We start from the raw sequence: 9,184 nt of genomic DNA on the forward strand, positions 1-9,184 counted from the left end.
GTAAAGGCTGATAGCCTTGTCGCGCTGAGTGGTCAATCACCCCAGCCAATATGAAAACTCTACCACTGGAATGCCTTTATAGACATACCTAAATGCTTCGATGATGGGTGGGAGAAGGTAACATTGTTGTTACATTTGTTACTGTAAATGGACAAATACTGGAGATATTATGAAAATACTTCACGATATGTCACAATAGAATCGATTGTGGGATATGACTCATATGAGTAAAACCTGCCAAAATATGCAATGAGTGTCTACCATGCCAAACTACACAGGAGTTAGTTTGTGCATTCAGGCTGCTAATAATTCGTGCGACACGTATTAATTGCGAGTCCTACAGTAGTGTATGCATGCATATACATAAACTGACTTTATGTACTTTACAGTTGAATATAACTCTATCATAAATTTTATGATAATAGTCATCAAATATATTCTACCACAGGAAGAATAATTGAGCCATGTTATAAAAATTCTTGCATGAACATATTCTAATAAAACAACTGGGAATCATTCACACAGCAGCCAAGATGATAATAATACCATAAGTGCACAGGTTGTATATGTGACACAACAGTTGTTGACAGTGTGTATAGTGCAACCAGGCATAACTACCAATGGATTTTACTCACCTGCCCACACATTTATTCTATATCTTACTAGTTACATTCTACAATGTCCGTGATGCTTTCATGCAGTGCTCTGCTCATTAGTATTTCATAATTTACTGCTTTATTGTGGTTATCACTGCTTGAAGGTTCTTAGTTTACTAATTTGTTAAGATGCCTTACTGTAGTTATGCTGATAGTAAAGTGTCAGTAAACTTAAGTATATGGAACATAATTATTTTACTAAGTTTTAAACTCTCAGTAAAACATCAGTAATGCGGGTTTACTGAAAAACTACTAAAATAACAAACAATTAACTGTTCCATATACTGGGGATATACCACTGTAGTAAACTAAGATACTTCAAGCAGTGTATATATATACTTGTTTGCAGTGTCTCTGATTACACTTTTATAAATAGTGATTTTAAACAAATTTCACTGAAAATTCCGTAACCTGAGTTCACAATGTTAAAAATTAAAGAAAAATTACAAAACCCACAGAGTGTCCACACTACAAATTTTAGACAGGTCTATCTTCTTTCAAAAAATAATAAGTATGTGTAAAAAATTTCAAGTATGTCAGAGCAGATCTAGGATTTCCCAAGGGGGGTGCTAAGCTGGGTGGAAGCTGTATAAGAAAAGAAGCATGTTCAGTATGTATGGGGGTGTGCCCTCGTAGGAAAATTTTGCATCTGAGATCTTGGCAATAATTGTGATTGAACCTACTGAACAAGCATTAATTGTGAACCACTTTATTATAAGTGAAATCATTATTATTTTCTAGCAGTGGTAACTGGTAACTAGCTTTCATAATTATAAAGGGCACAGCATAAGTGCTGCAGTATGGTCTGAGTTCAAAGTTAAAGTTCAATGGGTCCTAGGAGTTGGTCTTTGTTATTATAGTTTTAAAGAATTTTAATGATGGATGTTCTATTAAAGTACTTGACTGTTCTATGTGAGCATCTTGATGTTTAGCAGTTTTACCTATGAAATATAAATCTGACCGTACCCCCTCTTGTTGATTACTAAAAGAGACTAGCTCACTCTTTCCATCTTTTCATTGTCCATGTATATGCTTTAGATGCAATTGCACCTGTACTGTAACTTCTACTATCTTTCTAGTAAAATTTTGGAGACAGCCCCATGCACTCCCCTAAATCCACCCTTATATGTGAAAACTAGATAGGTTTTTAAATTGCTGTAACTTACTTTAAAACATTTTTTACTATTGAATTTTGAGTCCAATGAGATGTTCCAAACTCAATACAACAAAACTAAAAACCATAATACAAATTGTGGCATAATTGTGGTTGCTGCCAGGCTAACCTCTGTAAAACCTTTTCAAACACACTTTATGTAACAACTTTAAACAGGCTGTAGGACCAGGTGTCCTACAGACTTTCAGTGCTGTGCTGTAAGGCCTTAATAAATAAAAAAAGATACAGGCACAAAAACAGATTTAAGACATCTAGTGTAGTTTATAATGAAAACATGAAATTTTATTAAGTGCAATTGCACCATGTCGGCCAAAACACTTTAACTAGTGAGCGCATTTATGAGCATAACACAGTGGCTAAAATAAAATAAAATTTTTACAACTAGCCCTAACCTGAGACGGGGGGGGGGGGGAGGGTACACGCACATACAGTAGTAAGCACTTTTCTTGTCCAAACAGGTAAAGTAAAAGGAGGTATTGTGTGACAAAGTGCCAGTAAAGTGTTAGGGATTTCTGACTAACTAAAGTATGTTCACGTTGAGCTGAACCCTGAAAAACAGCTAAAAATTAAAAGTGGATTTTTTTCTCAACAGAGTTAACATTTCAGCCAACCAGATGATTATTGGTAACAACAAAGGTGTCAACAACAGACACATACGGTTTGGCTCCATTACAAATTCGGGAAAGGGCTGTAATGGATACTGTACTTATATGGCTTCCCCATAGGAAATGTATTGTGAAAATTTTGATTGGCCATAAATATTATGTCAAACATTTGAACAAAAAGATTTTGAAATATTTTTAGCGGGTCAAGCAGTACTACAAATGAGCCAAATTTCAAGATCGTGTGTAATTGCATCCATGAGTTATTAAATGTTTTTGAGGGTTCAGCTCAACGTGAACGTACTATAGCAGAGTCTGGGGCTACTCTCCTAGGGAAAATTTTTAAACGTAAGTGTGCCAAGATTGAACCTGGAATCAATTTTAGAGAAATGATTGAGATCTGGGAGTAATTTACAGTAAGAAAACAGCAAACTGAAGGGATAAAATTTTATAAAGATCTATGTATATAATTACATACATGTAAGCCTAGCTCAGGTTCTTAAAGCAACTAATTGTTGATAGAAAGAAAATTAAAATTTGTTGGATTGTCAGGCAATTTTTAATCAAAGAGTAGACCACGAAATGGAAAATTTTTTGAACATGACTATTTCAAGATTGAATCTTGAGGTACTTTTAGTTAAATCCCTGCAGTAAATTCAAATTGTAAAAGAGTTAAGATGTACAACACGTAAGTACATAATAACTTTACTTTTTTGTGGTGCAGCTGGCTGTTTGAAAAACAACTTGTACAACTAAATAGTAACTGCTATATAAGCTAGTACTTTTCTAACACCGCATTAATAACTTCTGTAAACAAACAACTGGAACCCTGTACATGTTGTACTGTATGTAGCTATGTACAAGACATATTGAGATGCAAATGTGCAGGGTACTTCATTCTACAGTCCTATGTCCCTGTCTTGACCAGCATAGCAATAGTTAAAAGCTAGCTGTTGAAGTAGTGGCTGACTGGCATCTCTTAAAGAGCAGGCAAAATTTCTTTCCCTCCTAAAGGTTAGTCGTTGAATTGCTTCATATTCTTTTGGATTAGGTTGCAACTGTAGAAACAATGACAGGATACATAATTATGAGAAGACATATTATACAGTATTAGGTACTGAGATGAAAATTTAGACATTTTGCTTAGAACATAATTATAATGTAAGTGTGTTTACCAGTCCCAAATCAACTCCATCAAATTCAGGACAGAACTCAGAGCTTCCAGGAGTTCCTGGTAATCCAGGTGGTCCAGGGCGTCCTTGTACACCAACTTCACCTGTGGGGCCTCGTCTGCCTGGATGACCTGGTAATCCTCTGTTTCCCTTGGGACCACTTATACCAGGTATTCCGGGAGCACCTTGTACTCCTTTAGGTCCCTGTGCTCCGGGGTATCCACAAGGTCCTCGAGCTCCCCTTGCTCCTTTTATACCTTTTCTTCCAGGAGGACATTCATCACTAACTATATGAGCATGTTTATTTGAATTATAGTCAGTAATATTTGAATTCCTGTATATATATAATTATAGTATTATGCCCTTTTGATAAAGTCATTGAATTTCAGTAAAGTAGTACAATTTATAGATAACTCTATTAATGTACATGAAGCCAATCATTTGCTATATTGTGTGCAGTTGCAATTACAACAATCCCTACAACAATTCTTATTGTTTTACTGTGATTTAATATCATGGACTACTCCAACTTGTTTCAGTAAAACTTTACAAAAATCGCTTCAACACTACTATTAGAGGTCATAGTTTTTCACAGAGAATCGTCAATGATTGGAACACCTTACCCCATGAATTGTATCTGCACCTAATGTACTGATCTTTAAGACTAAATTAGATGTATTTTTATATGACCGCCGGTTTGATTTTATTTAGATGTACTTGAGATTGGTTTTTATAAGACTTTGTCTTCCTTATACCAATTAATAAATAATAATAATAATAGTACTTTTTATCGATGTGCTCTAGTTGAAAATTCTAATTTTTTGTATAATTTTTTTTTTGTGAATAGTTATTATGACTGGTGAACACACGTATACTGCATCTGAAATGGCACCGTGCACCCCAGCTGTATCAGTTATAATCTGAAAAATGAAGTATCCATTACGCTTTGTTGTCAGTTATATTCAACCCGTTACACAGCATTATGAATCAAGAACTGTTCAAAAACCACCTCTGCAATCCACGCATATAACAAAAGAAAGAAATGGTGCCATGCGCCCCAGCTATATAATCAAGACACACGGTAGTGTGTCGTGCGGCCCAAGAAGCCGGCGCGCCACGCCGTGAGTATATTTACAGGAAGAAAGTAAACGCGATTTTCACATCTTTGTAGCTCCGTGATTCCTTATCCGATTGAAATCAAAGTTGCTACAGAAGCGCCGGCTAGGTGGGAGAGTCCACATTCCAAATTTGAAGAAAATCGCTCCAGCCATTTCCGAGATACGATCGGCCAACGTTTGGTTTTTTTTTCTTCTACTTCTTTTTTTTGCACACTTTGCAAAACCCGCCATAAAACACAAATTCGTGCTCCAATCGGGCTGAACTTTGGCACACTTAAACGGCTCATTACGGCGAATCGCAGTACCAAGTTTGGTGGGAATCCGATGAACATTCACCGAGTTATGACTGATTATTTGCGTAAAATAAGGTCGAAGGTCTGTCACGCCCACAGGGTAAACCGCTTGAAGGAATGAGCTGAAAATTACCATGTAGATGGAGTAACTATCGTAGGAGTGCCTTTTTGTGGTTTGAAAGGAATCCAGTTAAAGGCCATCGAGATATGACACAAAATCCAACCTGTGTCACAATTACGCGATCGATTTTTATGAATAAAAAACTATTAGTTTTCACGCCTACTAGGCAAACCGCTTAGAGCAGTGAGCTGAAAATCGGTGTGCAGCTGGAATAATCATCATAGAAAGTCCTTGCAGTAGTACAGAAGAATCGGATTACAAACCACTGAGTTATGATTCCAAAGCCAACTACGTGTAACATATACGAGATCGAGATACTCTAATAGAACAGTCACCCTAATAGAGCATTCAGCTAATTTATTTACTCCATTATAGAATTCTATTAAATTGTAAGTTATTCTGTAGGGAGTTCAGCTGCAAACAGTTAATCTTATAGACAGTTCAGCAAGAAGCAAGTCACCCTATAGAGAGTTCAGTTACAGATATATCGCTGTAGTGATTCAGAAGAATCAGAACATTACAAGTCACAATGAAGAGAGTTCAGCTACAAAGAAACTACCCTGTAGAGAGTTCATCTATACAAACAAGTTAACCTATAGAGACCAGCTGCAAACAAGTAACCCTGTAGAGATTTCAGCTACAGACAAGTCACTTTATAGTTTATACAATATTCAGCTACAAGTAAGTCACTCTGTAGAGAATTCAGCTGCATACAAGTCACTCTGTAGAGAATTTTGCTACAAACAAGTCACAGTGTAGAGAGTTCAGCAACCAAACAACCACCTGTAAAGAGTTCAGCTACACAAACAAGTTACTCTGTAGAGAGAACAGCTAGAACCAAGAGAGAGCTCAGTTAGAAGAAGTTGCCCTGTAGAGATCTCAGCTGCAAAGAAACCCTGTAGAGAGATCAACTACAAACAAATCACTCTGCAGAATGTTCAGCTATAAACAAATCACCCTGTAGAAAGTTCAGGTACATACAAATCACCCTATATAGAGTTCAGCTACAAAAAACATCACTCTGTAAAGAGTTCAGCTACAAAGAAACCATCCTGTAGAGAGTTCAGCTACAAACAAGTTACCCTACAGTGAAATCAGTTTGAAACAAGAGATTTCATACAAACAAATCACCCTGTAGAGAGTTCAGCTATACAAGTCACCCTGTAGAGAGATCAGCTAGAAGAAGTCACCGTCTACAGATAAATAAATCAACCTGTAGAGAGATCAGCTAGAAACTAGACACAATAAATTATAGGGAATTCGGTTACAAGCAAATCACCCTGTAAAGAGATTAGCTACAAACTAATCACCTTGCAGTGAGTTCAGCTACAAACAAATTAACCTGTAGAGAGATCAGCTACAAACAAAACACCGTGTAGAGACTTCAGCTACAAACAAATCAACCTGTAGAGATTTCAGTTACAAACAAATCACCCACTGTAGAGAGATCAGCTATGACCAAATCACCCTGTAGAGAGATTAGCTACAACCAAATCACCCTGTAGAGAGATCAGCTACAAACAAATCACCCTCTAGAGGGATCAGCTACAAACAAATCACCCTGTAGAGAGTTCAGCTACAAACAAATCACCCTCTAGAGAGTTCAGCTACAAACAATTCACCCTCTGGAGAGTTCAACTACAACCAAATCATCCTGTAGAGAGTTCAGCTACAAACAAATCACCTTGTAGAGAGTTCAGTTACAAACAAATCACCCACTGTAGAGAGATCAGCTACAACCAAATCACCCTGTAGAGAGATCAGCTACAAACAATCACCCTGTAGAAAGATCAGCTACAAACAAATCACCCTGTAGAGAGATCAGCTACAAACAAATCACCCTGTAGAGAGTTCAGCTACAAACAAATCACCCTGTAGAGAGTTCAGCTACAAAAAAATCAACCTGTAGAGAGATCAGCTATATAGACACTAGACACAATATAGGGAATTCAGTTACAAGCAAATCACTCTGTAGAGACTTCAGTTACAAACACATCACCCTGTAGAGAGTTCAGCTGCACACAAATCACCCTGTAGAGAGTTCAGCTACAAACAAATCACCCTGTAGAGAGATCAGCTACAAACAAATCACCTTGTAGAGAGTTCAGTTACAAACAAATCAACCTGTAGAGATTTCAGTTACAAACAAATCACCCACTGTAGAGAGATCAGCTACAACCAAATCACCCTGTAGAGAGATCAGCTACAAACAATCACCCTGTAGAGAGATCAGCTACAAACAAATCACCCTGTAGAGAGTTCAGCTACAAACAAATCACCCTGTAGAGAGTTCAGCTGCACACAAATCACCCTGTAGAGAGTTCAGCTACAAACAAATCACCCTGTAGAGAGATCAGCTACAAACAAATCACCCTGTAGAGAGTTCAGCTACAAAAAAATCAACCTGTAGAGAGATCAGCTATATAGACACTAGACACAATATAGGGAATTCAGTTACAAGCAAATCACTCTGTAGAGACTTCAGTTACAAACACATCACCCTGTAGAGAGATCAGCTACAAACAAATCACCTTGCAGTGAGTTCAGCTACAAACAAATTACCCTGTAGAGAGATCAGCTACAAACAAAATACCTTGCAGTGAGTTCAGCTACAAACAAATCAACCAGTAGAGACTTCAGTTACAAACAAATCACCCACTGTAGAGAGATCAGCTACAACCAAATCACCCTGTAGAGAGATCAGCTACAAACAATCACCCTGTAGAGAGATCAGCTACAAACAAATCATCCTGTAGAGAGTTCAGCTACAAACAAATCAACCTGTAGAGAGATCAGCTATATAGACACTAGACAGAATATAGGGAATTCGGTTACAAGCAAATCACCCTGTAGAGAGATCAGCTACAAACAAATCACCTTGCAGTGAGTTCAGCTACAAACAAATCACCCTGTAGAGAGATCGGCTACAAACAAAACACCTTGTAGAGACTTCAGCTACAAACAAATCAACCTGCAGAGATTTCAGTTACAAACAAATCACCCACTGTAGAGAGAGCAACTACAACCTAAATCACCCTGTAGAGAGATAGCTACAAACAAATCACCGTGTAGAGAGATCAGCTAGAAACACATCACCCTGTAGAGAGTTCAGCTACAAACAAATCACCTTGTGGAGAGTTGAGCTACAAACAAATTACCCTGTAGAGAAATCAGCTACAAACAAATCACCTTGTAGAGAGTTCACTTACAAACAAATCTACCCGTAGAGATATCAGTTACAAACAAATCACCCCCTGTAGAGAGATAAGATCACCCTGTAGAGAGTTCAGCTACAAACAAATCACCCTGTAGAAAGTTCAGGTATAAAAAAAAATCATCCTATAGATAGTTTTGATACAAACAAATCACCCTGTAGAGTGTTCAGCAAGATAACAGTCACCCTGCAGAGACATCAGGTTACCCTATAGAGAGGTCAGCTAGAAGAAGTCACCTTGTAGAGAGTTCAGCAACAAAGAACCCACTCTGTAGAGAATTCAACTAGAAACTAGTTACACTATACAGAGATCAGCTATATGTAGAAACAAGTCATCCTGTAGAGAATTCGGCTACTAACAAATTGCACTGTAGAGATTTCAGCTACAAACAGATCATCATCCTGTAGATAGTTCAACTATAGATACAAGTCACCCTGTAGTAGGAGAAGTCACCTTGTAGAAAGATCAGCTAGAAGAAGTCACCTTGTAGAGAGTTCAGCTACGAACAAATCATCCTGTAGAGAGATCAGCTAGAAGAAGTTACCTTGTAGATAGTTCAGCTACAAACAAATCTCCCTGTAGAGAGATCAGCTAGAAGAAATTACCTTGTAGAGACCAGCTACAAAGAAACCATCCTGTAGAGAGTTCAGCTACAAACAAATCACCCAGAAAGTTCAGCTATGAACAGATCACCCTGTAGAGAGTTCAGCTATACAAGTCACCCTGTAGAGAGATCAGCTAGAAGCAAGTCACCTTGTAGAGAGTTCAGCTACAAAGAAACCATCCTGTAGAGAGTTCAGCTACAAACAAACCATTCTGCATAGAGTTCAGCT

At 37.6% G+C, this 9,184-nt stretch overlaps 1 long non-coding RNA gene across 1 annotated transcript; it reads right to left on the minus strand.

The window, feature by feature from the left end:
* Positions 1–3,214: 3,214 nt before the first annotated feature.
* Positions 3,215–3,890, minus strand: LOC136253139 (uncharacterized). Its single transcript, XR_010699968.1, has 2 exons — positions 3,608–3,890; positions 3,215–3,490 (listed from the first exon to the last, which is right to left on the minus strand). It is a non-coding gene; the product is annotated as an uncharacterized lncRNA (long non-coding RNA).
* Between the last annotated feature and the right edge of the window lie 5,294 nt (positions 3,891–9,184).

The sequence above is a fragment of the Dysidea avara genome, chromosome 4 (assembly GCF_963678975.1).
Source record: "Dysidea avara chromosome 4, odDysAvar1.4, whole genome shotgun sequence".
NCBI lineage: Eukaryota > Metazoa > Porifera > Demospongiae > Dictyoceratida > Dysideidae > Dysidea > Dysidea avara.